Source organism: Ammospiza caudacuta, chromosome 12, assembly GCF_027887145.1.
Source record: "Ammospiza caudacuta isolate bAmmCau1 chromosome 12, bAmmCau1.pri, whole genome shotgun sequence".
Classification (NCBI taxonomy): Eukaryota; Metazoa; Chordata; class Aves; order Passeriformes; family Passerellidae; genus Ammospiza; species Ammospiza caudacuta.
Window position 1 is genome coordinate 6,801,171 of NC_080604.1, and position 21,544 is coordinate 6,822,714.

At 51.6% G+C, this 21,544-nt stretch overlaps 1 protein-coding gene across 1 annotated transcript in view; it reads left to right on the top strand.

Annotated features, from left to right (window-relative positions):
* The window catches only part of CACNA2D2 (calcium voltage-gated channel auxiliary subunit alpha2delta 2), a 188,054-nt gene that overhangs the window by 97,711 nt on the left and 68,799 nt on the right, over window positions 1-21,544 (top strand). The window lies entirely within an intron of this gene.

The following is a 21,544-nucleotide window of genomic DNA, read 5'->3' on the forward strand; positions in this document are numbered from 1 at the left end:
GAGAGCGTTTGGCAGAGGTAGTTCCCCAAGGATTTTGCTAAGTGCTTTTCTTCCTAATAATTTTCCAAATGCCATTTGTACTCCCAAGTAGAGTTTTACTGTGAGCATTAATAGCACAAAGAGTGTACAGTGGCTCTTTCTTGAGTTAACTACTCAAGCTGTTCAAGTCTGAAACTCAATTTCCCTCTTTCATGTAAAGCTGACCATATTTCATAACAAGATCTGCATTTGAAAGGGAAATGGCATTGGGGAGGACCACGCTGCTCTGTGCTGAGCCTCCCTGCAGCCTGTTTCCCTCCATGTCACTCCAACCTGCCATGCTGACAGCATCAGCATCGGGGGTTTGTTTGGGGTGGGTTGTTTTTGGCTGAGAGTTGTACTGAATCTCCCCAAGTTTTCAGCCAGGCACAAAGCATGGAGTGTCACTAACATTGTCCCTGCTGACCTGAGCTGCTCCCATCACATCCATCTACTTGTGGAAGGCTCTGCAGCTGGCAGCTCTTCCCCCAGATCCTGTCTGCAGCATGTTACAAGCCTCAGCTCTGATTAGTATTGTACTATCTTATTTTTGTTAAAAGTAACAAAAATTGAAGCCCAGTCCCTGTTCTGCGATGTGAGTAGCATTTAAAGTTGATGATGATTGCAGTTCTTTTAGCCTCTTTTGTTGCACGGGGTGGTTTAGTATGTTTACCCACAGTATTTTTGGCATGTGGATTTCACAATTTGTTTAGCAATGTCAATACCATCTGGAGCATCGTCTATTTAAAGTACATTAGAGAGATGAGGAACAACCTATCATATTTTTCCATAGGGTGCATCAAGATTGGAAATGAGAGTCATTCAGAAAGGTTTAATGGGAAAGAGATGTTCATTGCACTGCACGCTTGCCTCTTATCGCGAGTGGTTACGGCTCTGGTGCCATTCCTCCTCTGCTTTTCCTGATTGTATTGTGCCACTCTATAATATCTGCCTTCAAAAGCAAACAGAGCTGCCTTAAAGAGAGAATGAAGGGCTGCTACCTTTGACTTATTCTCCTGAATTGAGCAGGACAGCTTGCAAGAGGTGATCAGTGGAGAGGATATCAGATGTGGCTTATGATAAAGGCTGTGGGGGCGTGTGTTCTTCCACTGCTCATGGAGATTATGCAGAGTAGGGATGTGATCCCAGTTGTTGTGCTTTTGGGATGCTCTTAACTGGACCTGCCACTGAACAGCCTTGTTGGTGGCTGTGGACCTGGCAGTGGGAGGAGTGGGCTCCCATGTCATTTCTCCATGGGCTGGCACAGCATGAACAGCAGGCCCTGGCTCATGGCAGCTCCTGCTCCTGAAAGGGAAAGCTCTGCTCTTACTCTGTTGTAGATCCCTTTTGCTTTGATAGCATCAGGATTCAGCCCTTGTTCAGAGACACCTTCAGAGCTCAAGGGACTGTGTGAGTGTTGGGGCAGTGTAGCCCATCTTCACAAGCAGCATAGGGGCTGCAGGGAGGGTGTCAGTGATGTTTGCTTCAGAGATCTTCAGAAATACTTTGTCTGTCTCATACAGGAGTGCTGCCTCTGGTTGTGTCCTTGGGTACACAGACCAAGCCAGCAAGTCTGGCTTTACACTCCTAGTGCCAGGGTTGCATTTGGCAGGGACTAACATCATCATGCTTTCAGTTAGATTGTGGTTTCTGATCTTCATAATAGCACCAGTGGGACAGGCAGTCCTGGCTGACCCCAGCCTGCTCAGAGAGGGCAGCTCCAGGGGAAGGGACTGTGAGCTCAGCTTGGCTCTGGTGGCTGTTTGGCATCACTGAGAGTCAGTGATGACTTTTTTCCACTTCAGAGGGGTGCTAGGAGAGCTTAATGCACACTCACTATTACTGACAGAGAATCATTCACGAGTGTGAGCCCTCCTTGCTGTGTGCTCCCAGCTTCTACTAACATGGGGGTTTCAGGGGATGGTGGGGCTCCAAACACAGCTCACATTCTGGAGACAGGAGCTGGGGACAGAGATGCATGATTGCTCGTAGGCTCTCTCTCTTCAAAGCTGGAGATGATTGTTTGACACCTCTGCAGCAAGAAAACTGAGCGAATCCTGGCTGGAGGGTCCCTGTGGCTCGCTGGCCCCTTGGGCAGCCGATCCCAGCTCAGCGAGATGTGGTCCCTCTGCAGTCTCCATCACCTCTCTGCTGCTTGCACTTCATAAACCACTGCACTGCTAAAGGGCATTCTCCTGCTCTGCATCAAATGACAGTAATTGAATTTCCCTTTCCCTTCGGTATTTAACATTATTTTCAGGTTGTATTGGCATTAACGAGAGCCCGGCCGTGGTTTGCGTAAGGATATTTATAGGCCCTTAGGCAGATGAGAAGTGTTGTCTCCCCACATCATGTGCCTGGCTTGGACGAATAAATTTCACATTGTTACTTTGAACTAGGTCACCAGAAACTTCAAAAATATATTCCTCTGATCGTTTTGATACAGGTTACTTAACAAGGGAGATAAAGTAGTACTTGCACACAATTGTAGGGAGAAATGGATTTGCAGAGCCCAAGGCGGTGTCGGGGCGGTGGAAGCTGCTCTGATACACGCTCTTTAAAGCTTCCTACGTTTTGCCAGCCTTAGCATTTTTAATCATTTTGCTGGCTGGCATTCATCTGGTGAGAGTATCAAAGCACTCCTGCAAACGGGCGAGTGTTTCACCACAGCCATTAGTGCAATCCTGCGCTTGTCAGCCTCTTCCCCTTCAGGAGATTGCAGGAAAAACTCCTTGGTGTTTTAAGCTCTGTGAGCTTTTGCTCTCAATCCAGAGCACAAACTGTAATTAGCTCTTGCTGCTGCGTTTGGGAATGTGAAGTTTGTTCATTAGAGGAACTTGGGCTAAAGCTCTTGGCTCCAGCCCCCTCTGCCCAAGGTGCTTGCAAGGTGGGAGAAGGTACTCATGGCCCATGGGAAACCTCCCAGCTTGTTCTCTGGCCAAGGGAATGTTGGTTGGTATCCCTGGCACAGGGAAAAATCTGCATTAGCTCTTGGACATGCCCGCAGAAACACTCTCCTGCATCACAGGATGCAGATAAATACCCACCCTTTGGCAACCGATTGAAATTGAGATCCAGGTAATAATTAAAATAATTGTGTTGACCTTAAACAGAAGGGTGACCCACAGAAATCTTGGCGTGCCAGCTGCACATTCATCACATTCAGCTGCAGCCAGAGGTGCTCCACATTTATTTTAGCGCTGTCAGAGTGTGGCAGATCCATGTGGCTGGAGCTGGAATGCTTACTGGAGCAGGGGCACCAGGAGCCAGTGCTGCTGCCCCTGCAGCAGGGAGCGTCCCTCTGTCCCTCTGTGCTGCTGGAGGAGGATGGATGTCTGTCCTGCAGCCTCAGCTGCTTCTCTCCCATGGCTTAAAAATGATCCAAACGAAACTGACAGAACTCCAAAAACACTTACTACACCATTTCTGTACCTTGGTTTTGTTTTGGTTTTTAATGGCTTACTGTGGTGTTAAGGTAAGATTATCCAAGTCCCAAATTTCAGCCTTTTTACACAGCTTAAAATGGGAAAAAAATCTTGACATTTCTATACGTGTCCATAAAGCTGTGAGGATCAAATTAAGATGCTCTCCTGCCAGGACTTGGTCTTCAACAATGAGCAGGGCCGGTGCAACTGCATTTGTTTTTACAAAGCCGTTCCAGCCTGTGAGCTAGCTTTGGACACAGCAGAATTATCTAGTCTTGGCACCTTTTACCTGGGATAGGGCAATAAATCATGGCTAACTTTAGGTATTAATCATTTCTACACATCTCTGTGTGAAGATGGTACAGATTTCCCCATTGGCTTTCTTGTAAGTTGTACTGGCTGTGTGAAGAGAATATTTTCCTATCAAGGAAGCTAAATAGTTCATCTGTGCTCCTGGCTGTCCTAATATGTTTGAGAAGTCTTTAGAAAGCCCAAGAGAAGTAATTCCAGATTACTGAAAGCAATTTGTCTTGTAGAAGGGGAACGTGCCTGCATTTAACTATGTCTCTGTATTTTGGGTCTCTGATTTCCTGGGATGTAAGATCTTGTACTCACCCTGCCTGCTCAGAGTTCCCTGCTTGCTGCAGTGGCTCCCTTGCTGCCAGCCACGCTGGAGGATGAGCTGAGGCAGAGGAGATGGTGCCTGCATGTGGAAGCTGTTTGTCCTGCCCTGGGAAGAGAAGATGAGTTGGATGTCACCGGCTGAGTGCCAGTCTGGTGCAGCCACGAGCTGACTTTCTGGTGGGACGCACTGAGTGCTGGACCACTCCAGGTGGGAAAGCTCCAGCCCATTGTGCTGTGCTGTCATGGAGGTGTGTGCACCACCATCATTCCCCTGGGGACACATGATCTCTAGGATCAGCTCTGACACAGCCATCCGCTCCCAGGCACAGGGCCACTGTCCCCTGTCTTTCCAGAGGAGGATTTAGCCTCTTTCCCCACAGACATGGGCAAGTCAGTAGTCATTGCCATGCCCTAGCTCCAGCCTTCTGGGGCATGGCACAGAGCTGTTTGCTTCTGAGATGAGCGGCTGAGCTCACCAGGAGAAGCTCATTCCCCCCAGTGGGCCGGCATGCAGGGCTGTCCCTGCAGGTCCTGTTTGCTCCTGGGCTCAGGGGCAGAGTGCAGGTGGCCCATGGCAGAGCCAGCCCTGATCCCTGCCTTCACTGATGGGAGGGGGGCTCGTCTCTCTCACTTGTGCTGTACAAGTTACTGCAGATGTTTTTGTTTAGAACATGTTGCATTGGGTGTTTCTATGGTGTCAATCAAACACTGACATTTTCCCAGGGTGAAGCTTGCTGAGACAGCAGTGGTGAGCAGCAGCCATGCGCAGGAGGGATATTTTTGCCTGGTTTTAAGCAGCTATTAAGAATTAGTCTTTTATATCCAGGGCAGTACAGTGTGGGTAACAAAAGTAAAATTTCAAGCTGCAGGTACATAATTAGGTTTCACGCCTGGGGACCCATGACAGAGAGAGTGGCATCAGCTGGTCTGAGTCCTGAGTCTGCATCTCAGCCCAAGGTTGAGGTTAAACATCTTGGTCCAGACTCCTGTGTCCTTGTGGTGCCTGTGTCTCAAATTGTGAGGCTCTGTGGAGCCATACCTGGCTTCCCATCAGGTCTGTGCTCTTGCAGGCTTACCCAGCTCAGCATCTGTGGCAGGCAGGAGACTCATGGTTTCAGGACAGCCAGAGACTGGCAGGGGGTCTGAGATGTTCCTGTGGGGAATGTCCCTCTCTAAAATAAAAGTAGGAATGCTCTTGGAGAGTTACTATTTGTTGTCTTAAGAAAAAAAAAATGAAAAAAATCAAGAGGGCTTGCTTCCTCTCCCCAGCAGACTTTAATGAAGGCTCCTATAGAGTGTGGCTTAATGGCTGTGAAATTATCACTTCATCTGTGTGATCCATCTCTGTGTCTGTATCAGATCCCTCTGCGCGCCTCGGCTGTCATGTCAGCTCCGCCACGCTGCCAGGACTGACTCCTCTGGCCCCCTCCCTGCTCCCCCTCACATTTAAGATAACATGGAGAGAATTTTTTAACAGACAGAGGATGGTAATCCATAACTATGGATTTGCATTAGTGTTAACAAAGGCCGAGATAGTGACAAATGGAGGCATTGCCTCTGCGAGGACTCTGCAGTGGATCACGTCCCCGTGGGGATGCTCTGGCCCAGCACAAGGTGGAGTGGACGGGCAGAGGTGAGGAGGGGCTGCCCTTGTCCTCCTGCAGCCAGGACCTTTTTACTGCTTTCCTACCAGCAAACAGGGCTTTGGTCCTGAGCTGTTGGCTGTTCCCATGGTATTTGGCATGAGGAACACAGAATGCAAACCTTACAGGGTGGAAATGGGATAGAGTTTCTGCCCTGCATCTGAACTGCTTTGCTGTAGTCACTGTAGTGTTATTTTTTAATTCTTGTTGGCTGTGTGCAGCTATCCATCTCCTGTTCAGAATAATCCTATTTGTGTTGCAGTAACAATAGAATTACTGCAGCGAGCATCAAAGCCCGTGTAGGTCATAAGCGTTTTGTTTCATAATCTCAACGTGGTGATGATGATGATGACCTTTTGCTGCCTGCATTTCCATGTACCTGTGTCTCATTCTTATTAAATATCCCTGCATTGAAATCTCTTGCTAATCTAATCTCACCATGTGGCTGCTATATAATTATCTCATTTTGTAAAATATTGCATCTGTCATTCTCCTCCCCACTTTTGGAGCAGAGGGAGGGTGAGGGAGAGCAGGGAGCAAAGAAGCTGCTGGAGGAGGTAGCAGTAATCCCACTTAAGTGACAATTTGTACATTATCAGTTTGTAATTGCTGCTGTGTGCGCCACCTCCTAAGGACCGTGTTCCTGTTACTGCGGGAGTCCAGGAAGGGTGCCTCAAGCAGGAAACGTGCACTAGGGTATTTTGCTTTTTTGGAGGGTTGTAATAAGTTTCAGCTTGCTCTCTTTGTCCCTATGGTTGCTGCCTCAGTTAGCTCCAATGCTGTTTTCTCATACAGCTCCCCAGTGAGGAAGGTGGAGCAGAGCTGTTTCACTCTGACCTTCCTCTCTGGGCTGGGGCTGGGGCCGGGGCCAGCAGCCTTCACCCTAAACCCAGAGAGAGACTGTCCCTCCCCAGAACACCTCTCAAACTGCTGCTCCACAGGAGCCTCTCCTGCTGGAACCAAGGAGCTCCTGTGCTGCTCAGCTGGAACAAAGGTGGCTGCTGACCCAGCACTGCAGAAGGGCAGCAGCAGCCTGGGACCCAAAGCTCCTCACTGGGTGGGTGTCTCTGCAAGGTGGCCCAGGGCCCTTCCCTGTAGATCCACCCTAATCAACAACTTAAAATAACGAAGAGAACACACAGCCATTGTCTAATAACACGAAGCTGTGGGAAACAAAGAGCCACAGGGCTCTGTTTTTGTAAACCATCCCCAGGGAAGGACCAGAGCACATGTGCTGTGGCAGGTTCTTTCTAGAAATAGCAAGTTTAATTAATCATCCTGTTTTCTTTTCTTAAACTATTTAAAATTCTTTTTCCCCCCAAGGGATAATGCATTGCTGCCTTTTAAATAAGTATTGCAGTTGTAAACTCCTGCCATACTTCTGTCTGGGAGCACATCTGTCTTCTGGCTTGGAGCACATCTGTCTGTGCCTCCCAACCCACTGCTCCCACATTATGGCACAGTGGGAAAATCTGTATTTCGGAAACTAATCACGTGGATGCTTCCAGGCTGCAGAGGGTGTCAGATGCAGAGCCCTTTATCTTCTAAACCCCCTTATCTTTTAATTCTGAGACGTTTTTGTCTGACAGTTCATAAATTAAAAATGTTTCTTAGGTGGCTTTTTGCTCCCATTTCATATGTATTTCATGTAAAGACTTTCCAGGCATTTGAGTTCTGTGAAGTCTTACTTATGCAAAATGAGAAGCTCTGGTTTTATGTTCTTGTGGGACATACTTGGCATGCTGCAAACCATGATGCTACAATCAGTGACTGTGCACTTTAAAAATACCAAGAGTTGTGACATTTTCTTGTAGCCCAGGCATCACCCTGAAAACACATCAGATGTGTGGATTTATGGATTTATCACACTGAATTGCAGTGAAGTTCGTGTCTGACCCTGACCTCGTGCTGCTCTCTGGTGGCTGAGGGCAATCCTAATGTCATGGTGATCTCCCTGATCATGTGGTACCTTCAGTGCTGGCTAAGGACATTTGCACCAGACTTCCCAGGAGCGAGCAATGTGTGCTGGACACGTAGGTTTATGGAGAGGCATCTTTCTAGCCTGCCTTGGTCACCTTTGCAGTGATAGACCTCTGGGATTTGGCCAAACCAGCAGCTGGGAAGATGGTGCCACCACCTGGTTGGCATTGCCATGCTGTTGAGCCCCAGGACTTCTGTGGCACATAGGGACAGTGAGTTCTGGACTCTTTGAGGATGTGCCACCTGGCACTGCAGGGGCTGCTACCTCTTCTCAGGGGATGTGGGTGATGGTTACTGCTCTGGGAACACAAGGTGAGTCTCTCCACCCATGACTGACAGCCCCTCTGCCTCTGCAGGGGCTGGTCCTGCTGGCTCCAGTGCCCATGCAGTTGGGCTTGTTGCTGGTTTTTGTTCTCCTCTTACTGCTTCTGTTGTTTCTGCCTCCTCCCTCCTCTCTGCTGAGAGGTCACAGCCTCTGGTCATAGGTGTTTCACCACCACCTTGTCTTGCTGCAATATCACTTCAGGCTCTGCCTGCTTTTCTTTACTGTGTTTCACCTTTTCCAGCTCCCTGTGTTAAACATTTTTCCCCTGTGCCCTTCCTATGTTTCTCCCAGGTTTCTAAGCCATCATCCTCAGAGTCAACTCTACTGTCAGGCTGCTATGAAGGCATTTTTCTCTCTTCTGTCTCTGCAAATTGGCTTCTCTGCTTCAAAATACCCCTAGTCACGACCTTCTGTTGTTTGCCCTGGGCTTTCCCCCTGCTCCCTCTGCCCACCCTGCAGTGCATTTCTCCACTTTGTCTCATGTCTCTGCAGCAGCCTCCAGGAATACAGAGAGCTCCTCGATGCCTCCCAGAGGCAGTGGGTGTCAGCTGTGCTGTTTGCCTGCCTGGCATGCCGAGAGCAAAATCCATCTCCTGTAGGCAGCTCTTTGCACCTCGGTGAGATTTCAGGGAAAATCTATCTGCGTGTATATTGATAAGATGTACAGAGCAGAGAGGACAATTGAATTGCTGTGAGTGGCACATGCATCAGTGTCCCTGACAATGCTGTAATTAGCTGGCAGAGCAGAGCGAGCAGCGTGTTTGCAGACATTAGGGGCTGACTCCCAGCGAGCCCCTGTCCCTGCTCTGACATCTGGGCCCTGATGAGACCTGATGGCTGCTTCTGCCTAAAGTCACTGTCACCTTGGAGATCCCTACCAAGGAGCAAACCCAGGGACAGCAAATCCTGCTGCAGGTGCTGCTGGTCCCTGCCTGCACAGAGCCCTGTTAGCATGGTGAGTGCCCCCAGTTCATTGCTGCCTCTCCTTCTGCCTCTCACTTGGGGCTGTTTGCAGCATTGAGGGGGCTCACACTTGCAGCACCCCAAAACCTTACAGTTGGAGATTCCAGGTCCCCCTTCCTACCTGTTCTGAATTTTCTGTTTCACTGGTAATGTGTGTCTGTGATGGAGGTGTCTTTGCCTTGGATCAGAGTGATGCAATGTCCCACTCACTGTGCAGGGCCATTGCAGACACATCAAGAGATGTGTGCAGGTGGGGCATGGCAAGGAGGGGTCTGCACTGCATTTGTGAGCAAAAGAGGGATGCTCTGGGAGAAATATTCCTGCTTGGGTTGTCATGAGCACTGTGCTACAGTCCCTCAGCGTGGGCTGAGATTTAACCTGCTTTAGAATAAGAGGGGTGATAGGTAATTGAATAAATCAGAGATTGGAAGATATAGTGTAAGTTTTCTCAGTGCTGATCTCTGTAGGATCAGTACTGGTTTTGTGTGCAGGAGGCTGAGAACACCATGCCAAAGGTGCCTGGTGCCCCTGGCTTGTCCTGGATGGTGAGAAGGGGTCAGTGCAAAGGGCTGCAAAGGACATCAGGTGGCAAGTGGCTGCCTGGCAAAGCAGCAGATGAAATCCAGCATTGTTGGAGGCTGAGTGACGCACGTGAGGAGAAACGATCCTTGCATCCATAAGCAATGCCATGGGCTGACCTGGCTGTGGCTGGTGAGGAGCTGTGTTCTGGCGTTAGGATTAACACCTGCATGAAAATATTGACTTAGTACTCTGTAACGATCCAAACGTCAGATTGAGTGCAATGGACTTCTTGGAAACAAAGAGAAAACAAAACCCAGAACACAGTTATGGACTGTTGCATTAATCCACTGTGTGTCTGTGTGGGAAACAAACACTGCCTGCAGCTCTGATCCCTGCTGCAGACAGAGTGGGGAGCCAGGGCAGGGACAGAGAGGGTGACAAGGGCCATGGACATCCTTGTGAGCTTTGGCAATGTAAGTGACTCTCAAAGCTGCAGAGGGGTAACCTGGGCCGTGCAGGCAGGGCTGAGCACTGTGGGGTCGGTAGGAAATGTCTTTTCCCTGCTACTGCTAATCAGTTGCTGGGGCATCAAATTAAATTAATAGATGGCAGGAGGAGAGCAAACATACATGGCTCCTCTATGGCAGAAGGAAGGAGAACGGCGGAACTGGCTGCCAGATGAGTTTAGAAAGCTTCCAGAAGTAATTAGACAAATTTGGAAGAGGAAAATACTATTGAGAGAGTGTTGCAGGCACTGGCAGTGATGAGCTAAATCTCTGCATCACGGGATGCTGGAGGTCAGGAGGATGCAGGGGCATCCCTGGGTGCTTGTGTGATCATTTGCCTTTCCCTGGGCATCCTCACTGGCTGTGCTTGGGGACATGGTCCTGGACTGGCTGAGACTGGTTCATTTCTGCCCTGGGTGGTGTCACCCTGCTCTGTTGGGGACATTTGCTCACGCTGGACAAATGGAGCAGTGGTTTGGTAGAGGAACTGAGCATTGGAGAGCCAAGCACAGCTATCTCAGGGCTGAGACAGCAGCAGGGCATCATGCTGGCTTAGCTGTGGGTCCTGCTGGGGTGAGGATGGCTGGAGGTCCTAAAATCCTGGTACTGAATGGATATGAGGGTTACGGTGACAAGAGAGTGAGGGTATGGAGGGAGTTGAGCTCCCAGGGGATATCTCTGGGCAGGAGGCATCACTGGCAGGACTGTAGGTGGAAACTGGAGCTCTGCCTGTCACCAGGGTAGCAGCCAGCATCCCTGTTAGACTGAAAGGTTTGAGCTTGTATCTCAGAAAAAAAAAGGTCGTTCATGTTCCTGTTTTTCTGGCTTTGTGAAGGTGTGTTGGGCTGTTACCTTCATGTGAAGGAGGTGGATAGCCACTGAGAGAGCTGGGGAATGAGAAATACCATCTGGTTGGTGACCATTGGTGTTCCTTGACGCAGACACCCTGCTCGGTGCCCAGCCAGCTTGTCACTGCTGCTGCAGTGCTGCTGCCATTCCAGGGAGCACAGGATACCACAGCCACACAGGGAGAGGAAAAGCAAAGCAAATAAACAAGGAACACAACTTAAAACCTCTGCAAGTGTGCAGTGTTTTGTGGCTAATACTAACGTAATTGCTGTCATGCTTTTTACATAATGCTTTTATCTCCCAGATAGACTCCTTCTGGTCATTAATCTCAAGGATTTCTAAGTGAGAGAGCATCGGACACATGCAGCTGTTATGCCCAAGTGTGCTCAGAGGGGTGCAGAGCATCCCAGAACACACCAGGGCTGTGGGCTCCCTGTGGGAGTGTGCTCACAGCTTTCCTCTGAGCCCTCAGAAATCATGGAGCTGAACAAGGCTCTTTATGGTTTTTTTCCTTCTATTGTTCCACTGTGCCCTGTTGGCCCACAAACCCCTGGCAAAAGCCACCTGACAGCTCTCTCAGTGTGCCTGTGCCATCCCCATCCCCTGCTCAGCATTCCCCTGTCCCTCTTTAACCTGGAGGAGCAGCACTCAAAGCAGCTTCTCCCTCTTTCCCAGCTCTCTGAGGTTCACAGACACAAAGGCCAGGAGGGACAGTTGCAGCCATCAGCTCTGACCTCCTGCCTTAGCACAAGCCAGGGAATTTCACCCAGTAATTCCTGCCTCCAGCCCCTACCTTCTCTTTGAGCTGGAAAGCACCACACAGATGGACCCAGTGGCGATGTGTCTGGTTTTGAGGTCACACTGGTCTCATGCAGGATTGTCTGCTGAGGATTTTGCTGTTGGTTATTTTCTGTTTGGAATTTCTGCCTGCTATGAGCTGGGTCAGGTCTGAGGATGTATGGCTGTTCTGAACCTGCTCCTGCTGCTGGGTCAGGACCTGCTTGCAAAAGCCTCCTCTGGAAGCTTGCTCCAGGCAAGGCTTTCCAGGTCAGTGTTGATGGAGACTCCCAGACACACAAAACAGCCGCTGCACGGTGGCAGAACCAAGGGAGCAGAGGGGAGGAAATCCAGGATAATTTCCAGGAAATCATCTCACAGCCTCATTTATTTGCTGCAAAGGTCTCAAAATGTCACCAGGCCCCCTGAGACACCCGGCCACGCTGAGGGTGAGCTTCCCTGAGGTCTTGTGACTGCTCAGGAGGAGCAGCCCCTGCTGACTGCAGCCCTACCCCAGTGTTTATTTAAGGTGACAGTGGGTAACTCAGGGTGCCAGCCGTGCTAGATCCTGTGGCACGAGGATGCTCTCGAGACTGCTGCAAGCCTGAGCAAGGCTTTAACCACAAGGTCAGTTGTACCTGCTAAGCCTGAAGTGATCTGCAAGCCACCTTGGCAACAAGGGCATTGTATCCCTGGAACTCCTGCAGGCACTGCTGCTGCAGGCAGTGAGGGAGAAGGGCTTGGAAAAGGGACCAGGGCCAGGATGTGAGAGCCACTGGGCACATGGGGCATGGGGAGGGCAGCTTGGCTGTGCCCCCATCCTGTCAGGGTTATACACTGCACACTCCCTGGAAATTGTCTGGATTTCAAAGGAGGAAAATGAGCCAAACCCAAGCACTCTGCTCCCACCTTTCGCTGCTCCCCTGTCGCCCGTATGAATGAGAGAGTCTGGGGTGTTTTTCACCATCAGGCAGAATCTCCTCTCACTCACTGCTCCCAGCCTGTCCCCAGCCAGCCCTGGCTTGACACCAGGGCCATGCCAAACCTGGCAGAGGCTGTGTTGGAGGGCAGTGCCCTGCTGCAGAGTATTTCAGACCTTTCCAACCTCACTGGCTTGAGACTTTTCTCCTCCCTCCACTCTGAAAAATCAAAAAGGATTTCCTTTCTTGTGTCCTTCCTCCATTTGGAAAACAGCTGTCCCTGTGGATCATATGGAGGGAGAGGGATGCAGAGGGATGCAGCAGGCATCTCCCACATGCTCCATCCCCAGTGCTGGGGTGTATGTGCAGGCTCTGGCCAGGCTGTGCTCCTTGCCACTGTCCCTGGGCTGGCAGGCACCAGAGGCAGCTGTCCCCCAGTGACAGAATGCTTCTGACCACACAGTCAGAACAATTCTGACATTTTGGGAGAGGAGAGAAATCTCACCCGGCATTGTGCATGGTTGGCAAAACTGTCGCTGACAGCATGAATAAAGGTGGGCAGCTCCCAATCAACCTTGAATTGCTATTTATTTCTAATTCAGACATATTATCAGCAAGCAATCTCTCAGATGAGGTTGGAGGATTCTGTATGTGAGTGTGGCACTGTGTTTGAGCTGTAATGATATTTGTGACTTTTAATGTGTTGTGAACCAGGAAGGTAGGATGCCTCCTTGGCCTGTAGGGATTGTTGTGGGCATCGCCACTTGCGTTTTTGGGTTTGGGCGTCTCTGTTCCCTGTCCTGCAAATACAGCCCATGCCCAGGGGAGCTGAGAGCCTTGGGAGCTGTGGCAGAGCTGGGTTTCAGGCTCAGTAAAGCCCGACCTGCTGCAAAGGCTGATGTGGGAAGTGGATCCTGGGCGGCAGTTTTGAAAAGAAGCCATTCCAAACCATCCAGGTATGGCAGAGGGACGAGGTCTTTGCTTTGTCTCTGTTCATTGAGTGGAGCATTCAGATATAACAACCTTTGTGAAGCAAATGTCATTGGTGAAGCACCAAGATTTACTCTGTTCTTGTCAAAAGGCCACTCTGGCACCTTGGCAGCACTAGGGCTGTCTGTCCTGCACACAGGTGTGCTGGCACACCTTGCTCCAGGGTGTCCATCCCCAAGGGATCAGCAACAGCTGCCCCACAGCTCCATCAGATGCTGAGCTTTTCTGGGACATTTTCCCAGGGGGCTGTTCAGAGCACCCAGCTTTGCATATCACTCATGATATGCAGATGGGTTTTCCCAGTGGAACATGACCCTGAGAATGCACAGGCTTTCGTTTCCAGTGAGCATCCTGAGACCATGTTCTTCCAGCTCCTCCAATGAGGACTTTTGTACTGATGCTCTGAATTAACTCAGGTGAAATGAAAATGTTGTCCAGCTCTGTGCATGTGATCAGGGTGATTTTCTCTATTGCCTGTTCAAGCAGACAACTCCCAGGTCACTGTCAGGAGGAAGGTTTGGTTTTAGAGCAGGTAAGAGCTCATTCCCCCACAATTTCTATGTCTGGTGTTGAAATGCCCCTACAAGACACAGTCAGGATGTAAGAGGCTGTGAGCCCTTCCCATCCAGCACATCCCTGCATGGACCCTGTGAAACCACCAGTGCTCAGACAAGCTGCCTCCTTCACCCTTAGCCAGCATGAGGGGAGCAGGCAGAAACCATTCAGTGGCTCCTGTGCCAATCCCTGCTGGAGCAGCACCTGCAGAGATGCTGCAGACGTGCTCGATTCCCATGTGTGAGTTATGGCTTCCCCATCTGTAAAATAAGGATCCTTTCCTTTTTTTCCCCTTATGCTGTGCTATGTTAAGGGTCTATTGTATGGTGCTGCAGCTTGTCCTTGCTGCTGGGCTTGGAGGGAGAGGAAAGCATCACCTCCCCCTGTGCTCTGCTCTGGCAGTGGCTCTGGGGCAGAGGGGCAGAACTGACAGCCTGGCCCCCAGCAGCTGCTCCCTGCAGCTCCCTCCTCTCCCAGAGCTGCAACAAGTGTGTGCTCCAAGGGGGTGATTGCATTGAGTATTTGACTTCTCCCCCAGTGTACGGTGCCATATGGGAATGTACCATCAGTCAATTATGGCTTCTTTTCATCTCTAAATAAAATGATTTGTTAATTTGAGTGAGTGATCACTGCGTGGCCAGGATGCTTTTCCTGCAATGGCGAACAGCTTGCACGCTCGCAGAGATGGATGGTGAGCCAGTGCCACTGGATACTTTCTGGGGTTGTTTTCAATTTAGCTGTGAATTGAATGAGAAGAAAAACGTTTCTCTTGGCAATTTGATAGGCGCTAGCTCTTCTGACAGATGTTGGAGTTTATTATCCCACCGGGACAATGTTTTGTAGTTCGGAATTGCTAATTGCTTTGAAGGGTTGGTGCTGGGGGAGGAGCAGGATGAGCTGTCTGCAGGTAGCGGGTGCTGCCAGCACCCGAGGACCCGGCCTGATGGACTCTGCTGCCTTCCTGCTAATGGCTTTTGACTGCAGCTGCCAGCCCGGGCCCTGGCACTGTGTCCTGGCAGGCTCTGTGGGGTTTGTCAGCAGGGCTGGTGCTGACTCCTGTCCCTGGGGAGGGCTGGGCTGGGCTGAGGGGAAGCCCTGCTGTACTGGCACCCATCCCTGTCGTGCTCTCCCCCACTCCCGGCAGGGCTGGCCAGCACACATTGAGTGTGTGGCACCAGACAGGCACTCCTGGCATGCGGGGCGTTCAGCCCGTGGGGCATTCAGCCCAGCAGCTGGTGTAGATGGCACCTGGCAGTGTTCTCTCTGGTGCAGGTAACACAAGCTCTGTGGCACTCAAACCAGACTGGTGGTCCTCAGCGACCTTGTCTGTCACAATACACTGGGGATATTTGGGGGCTTTCTGGGCACACTTCCTGCTGTGACTTCGGTGCCAGGGAGCTGCGGTGTGAGCCCACCCCTGCAGCCTGGCTGCCCATGCCCAGGGCCATTTCTCCTGCTGCTTCACTGCCCGTTGTGCTGCCCTCACAGCCAGCAGCCCGCTGTGCCCCCTCACCACACATCAAACAGCCAAACAGTGTTTGATGGTGATGGCAGCTCCCGGGGTACACACGGGGCTTCAGGTGATGGCAGCAAGTCTGGGAGAGCCCTGCTCCTCTCCAGCCCTCCCCAAGTGCTTCGGGAGCTCCAGGAGGAAGGTTAAAGACTCACAAAAGCTGGTAAGAGGAGAGAGGAGCTGGGTCATGCAAATTGTTTGCAAGCCCATCCTCCCGGAGCGGAGCAGAGGCAGCCAGAGGTGGTGAGCGTTTGCGTCTGCAAACAGTGCTTGGCAAAGCTCAGCACGGCGTGTGGGAGCCGATGGCAGCTCTGGGGCACACGGGGAGCCTGCTCTGCCAGCCCTGGGGCACACGGGGCCCTGCTCTGCCAACCCTGGGCACACGGGGAGCCTGCTCTGCCAACCCTGGGGCACACGGGGAGCCTGCTCTGCCAGGGGCACACGGGGCCCTGCTCTGCCGGCCCCGGGGCACACGGGGAGCCTGTTCTGCCAGCCCCGGGGCACACAGTGCCCTGCTCTGCCAGCCCTGGGGCACACGGGGAGCCTGCTCTGCCAGCCCTGGGGCCGTGCAGGTGCTGCCGCCGCCGGGTGAGGTGGGGACGCCGGGCACAAAGCGCTGCGAGCAGCTCTGATCACGGCAGCGGCAGCAGCTTCCCTTGGCGTCACCTCGCTGTGCTCCTCCCTGCATCGAACTCTCTTTGCCCTTCCTTCGGAGGGCACCGGGCTCTGCTGGGACCCCCAGCTTTGCTGTCTGCACTGCCCAGCGTGCGCCGGCACAGGGAAATGCAGTCTGGGGCTGCACAGTCACCCCAGGAGTGGGAGCCATGCCCGGGGGTCCCGCGGCTCCCTGAGGGCAGCAGCAGGGATTGCTCGAGGGATGCTCGAGCATTTTTGGAACCTTGCTTTCCCACCTGCTCCTACAGCCTGTTACAGAAGCACTCCCTTTCTCTGAGGCTGCCCTGCCACCCCTCACCCCTCACCCCTCCCTGCTGCAGAGAGCCTAGCAGCCCCTGTGTCCTTCCTGTGCCCTTGGAGATGAGACGCCTTTGGCAGCGTGGAGCGTGGCAGGGCCGGAGCCGGCAGCAGCAGCAGCAGTGGCCTCGGGGTCGCTCTGTGGTGGTGCCCACTGTGCTGCCCATGGGATTTGGGTCCCTGCAGAGAGCATGGGATGCCCGAGCTGTCCAGGGGCTGCCCACCCTGCCCAGGCTGGGAAGAGCATGCAGCAGTGAGTGCCCGGCCCTGCTCTAGCCTCAGATGAGTGCAGTTGTGTGTGCTGTGCTCTCCTGATGCTGCTCCTCGGACAGAGCTTCATCACTTCCCCAGTCCAGAGCTTTGATGGAAGTGCCTGCAAGGAGCTGGGCTACATCCATCCTTCTGACCATGCTTTGCCTTCCTACAGGTACTTCTGCCCTCTTTCTCTTGCTCCCCTCCCTGGTATTTTTATCTTTTTAACCCTTAACACAAATGCAATACCTGTCCCGGGTCTGGGATTTGTGTATCAAGTGGGGCCTGGCTGCAGCTTCTTAATTTTGGCTTTGACTTGCTGTCTGGGTTCAGATAAGTAACTTTACCCCTCTGTTCATGGTGCCCTGGGCATCAAGCAAAGATTATCCAGGCAAGGATAAAGACCCTCCCTGGGTTAATGGTGAGAATTGAACCAACTCTGGGTCCAAACCCAAACCTTGGACCTCAGCACTTCCGAGCCTCAGGGAAGCCGGAATCTGAAATTTGGCTCCAAACCTCCAATGTGTGTCTAATAAAAGCTGAAATAATGAAATCAAGGGGCATACCTGCTCCTTTCTAATGGTGCTTGTGCCCAGCCCTTGCTGGGCTGGATCCTGGCTGGGTCCCTGGGGCTGCCTGCTAGAGCCAGGCATGCTTGTGCCAGGCCTCTGCGTGGGAGGAGACTCAAACACACTGGCTTTGAGGGAAATTGAGAAGAAACACGTGTTTTAGTCCATACAAGGTTTTGTGTAGGATTCTTTGGGGAAAAAAGTATCCCAAAGACAGGACCTAAAGAGGCAGACAGAGCTAGAAATAAATTTGTCTCTGCTAGTCTCCTCCCACCCTGGTCCTGGAACCTGAGGTGTTGCTGCTCCATGGAGTGCCAGTGTCAGGGATGGGTTGCTTGTCTTGGTGTCCCTGTGAGAGGGAGGGTGGTGAGGTACTGGGACAGTAATTGCTCAAAGTTCTGAATGCCCCATGCCTGGAAGTTTTCAAGGCTAGGTTAGATGGGGCTTGGAGCAACCTGGTCTGGTAGAATGTGTCCTTTCCCATGGCAAGGGGTTGGAACTGGATGATCTTTAAGGTCCCTTCCAACCCCAAACCATTTAAGAATTCTGTTATTCCATGTCAGCTGGCCTGCAGTGGGAGAAGGCTGAGGGATAGAGCACAGCCACTTGTTACACCAGGCAGCACCTCTGGGGATGTGATTTGCAGCATCCCTGGGGATGTAATTTGAAATTTGTCTCTTCCCAGGGCCTGTGTGGCACTTTGTGCTAGTGGAGCTGTGCTGGGAAGGGTGGCAGGCTACATTCAGGGCTGCAGGGAAGGTGCAGCAAGCCCACACTGCTGCACAGAGCTCAGCAAAGGGCAGGGAGGATGGGGCTGCGCAGGAGCAGCTCCCATGGAAGGGAGGCTGTGAGCTGAACAGGGAGGGCAGAGAGCAGCATCCCTGGTCCTTGCATGCACTGTGGGATTAGGCAGAGCTGCTGTGGATTTATTAGCATTGTAATGAAGCACATTTCCTTGCTGGCGTGGTATCACATGGGGGGAGCATTCCGCAGCTCCCTGCGCTGCTCCAGCCCTGATCCCTGGGGAGGGGCTGTGCCGGCAGTGCCGCTGTTCTCCTTGGGGGGCGGCTGGATCTGGGCACTTAGTGCTTTATTTCAGCTTCTCTCGGGGCTGTGGGGAGAGGAGAGGTGGGAAGAGAGGCTAAGAGAGAAGTGATGCAAATCTCAGCTGGCTGTGGGAGAGATGGAGAAGCAGATTGTAGTGTAGAAGTCTTTGATTGACCACAGTACCATTTTGTGGCTTTTTTCTCCCTCTCTCTGGGTAAAGCTGCAGCGTGACATCCATGCCATTAAACAGGCCATGTTCAAAAGAGAAAATTGCTGCTATTTTCCCCCCTTTACTTTACTGCCATAAAAAATTGATCCCACATAGCATCCTTATTTCAAAGACTGCTAAAAAAATACCAAATTCTCATTTTGGTTTCTGACAGCTGCATAAAGCATTTTTTAAACAAAAGGGACATGAAACATGTAAAAACCCTTCAACCCTTTCCATCCCCTGAAGTTTTTGCTCCAGAAAGATGCCCTTATTTTGAGAAGTAAGTGGGGAGAGAGAGCTCAAGTGTGACAGTATGAGAAGGGATTTGGTTTCTCTCTTGAAGCTGATGATCAAAATTTTGACTTTGCTGGGAGCTGGACAATAGCTGGAGCAGCAAACCCCCTTGCTTCCTTGGCAGGAATGGGATGGATTTTTTGCAGTGGTTGAATGCTTTTAAGGGATAATGGCAAAGCACTTTCACTGAGGTAGGAAGGCAGCAAACTGGGGAGCTGAGGTCTGACAGAGCACTTGGGGTTGACAGGATGAGCCTGGATGCTGGGGAGAAATGGGGTGTCCCAGCTGCATCCTCCTGACCACATCAGTGCCTTGCATCTGTCCCTGCTCATCCTCCATGGATTGGGACCTCCCTCCTGGCTGGCTGAGTGGCACCCTGGGAAGGTGATGGGCTAAAGGAAAGACAGAGGAAGGAGAGGGAAGCCCAAAAATGGATTTAAATGGGTAGCAAGTTATGGCAGGTCCCTCTGGAGAGAGGGAATGGAGCTAGGTCAGGTAAGGACTGGGTCAGCTGTGAGTCAGTGTTGATGGAGCGTGTGAGAAGGATGGAGCAGCGTGGGATGAAGGAGAATGGGGACCTGGTGGAAGAGCACTTCAGAGAGCAGGGTAACAGGAGGTCAGCTCAGCTCAGCTCTCACTGGAGGAGGTAATGATCTTAATAAGAATCATCCCATTTAAACAAGATGCTTTTCTGGAAAGACAATTAAGCAGAGAGAGTGTTGAGAAGCACCGAGCGGGGCTGCCAGGACCCCAGTGAGCAGCAAGCTGCTGCTCCCTGCTTCCACCTGCTCTCCAGCTCCTCCACTCTGCTCTCTTCCTGATCAATGCCCAGTCTCCTGCAGCCTCTGGGCACGGGTGCAACTGGTGCCTGTCCCAGCAGCAGGGGTGGGTGCCACACTGCAAAGCAAACGAAGATTTCCAGCTGAAAAGTTTTTCCTGTGCTCGTTGTCTGACTTGGCTGGGTATCCTGCAGATCTGCAATCACTGGAATGGTTCCTGAGGAGAAGCGTGGTGCTGCCAACAAGGTATCCCTGATGATATCAGGTGGGAGAAGGCTTGACAGAGGACTGGAGAGGGAAGGTGGCAACCCAATGAGCTGTTTGAGCTGCACAGGCTGTAAATGGTGTCACCAAATCAGTGTCACTGCTCCCTCCAAGTGAGCAAGGCCATCAGCTCTGCCACCAGATCGTCCCCATATCTTCTCCCCATGCCCATTGACATCTGTTTGCCTTTTGTTTCCAGCAGGCCCTGAGTTATGAGGTTCTTTCCTTGACCAGGATCTCAGGGAGATGATAAAGAGGTAGATGAGCTCTCCATAAATAGCTCTGCCATTAAAAACCCTCAGCTCCTGTTTTAATGTTAGCAGGATTAGCTGTCTGCCAAAGCACAGGCTTAAGACTCGGCAGTAGGTTTTGCCCTGGTAATATGTCTCTATTTTCTCAGGCTTGATTTCTCCAGCCAGCCTGGCTCTGAATGCAATAAATTTTGCTCTTCTTTACACCTCAGCTGATGACTTATTCTTTGGAGCCTGTGTCCTTGGCTAGCCAGAGACCCTTCAAAGCTAAATTTTGTGCTTGCTTACTCTGAAACCAATGAGGTCCTTACAGAAAGGACCCGTGTGTAGCTATTAGCATTGAAGGATATCACTGGTGCAGCTCTCCAGTCTCCAAATTTATCTTAGTTTTGATTAATGGCCTGGATGTAAAAGAGGATGTGCTAGTCAAATCTGTTGGGTTGCACGTGGGTTGTGCAGGTAGAGGAGGGTCAGGCTGTCCCCAAGGAGCCCCATGACCTTGAGGAATGGGTAAATGTGAAGAGCCTGGGATGGAAGGATGACACAGCGAATGGGTGAGCACAAGAGCTGCTTCTGCAAATGGGAATAGGCTGACTAGAAGGTCTGAGCTGTCATTGTTGGTTGTAGGGTGACCATGAACTTATGATGTGATGTGTTTGTGGAAAAAGCATGTGGAATGTAGGGAAGCTCACAGGGGAGCCTGACACAGTGAGACAGGGAGTCGAAATGCCACGCCATGGGGCTCTGGTGGCCTGTGATCACCTCTCTGTGTGCCTGCCCTAGGAATCCCAGCAGCCTGGGAGCTGCTACCTGTGCTCTTCAGCCATAGCTGCAATGGGGTGACAGCTTCAAAGGGGGGATGGATGGGGGCTAGTGGGGTACCTGACACAGCTTTGTCTGGGATATCTGCCTGTGAGCATGAGCCAGAGCACAAAGGCTGGGGGACATCCCCCAGTTCTTGTGAATACAGCAGGGGGGTGAATGTGCAGGGTGAGAAAGGTTGTTCAAGTTCACATACAGCATCAGCTCGAGAATAAATGAGAAACTTCCAGTGGATAGCTCTGGGCTGCAGACCTGAAGGTTTCCAGCAACCAAAGGAAGCTGATTCCAGAAAATCACCCTCCCAGGATGAGCAGAGGCAATCAGCCAGCCTGTCTCCGGGCAAGTAGGTTAGCAGTTTCCAAAGGGGTCTCCAGGAAGCACGTGCTGTGGTTGGTGACCCCAGGCCACCTTTCTGGCCACAGTGGCTCCAGCCAGCAGAGAGCAGAGCTGTGCCTGCCCCTGCCACATGCCAG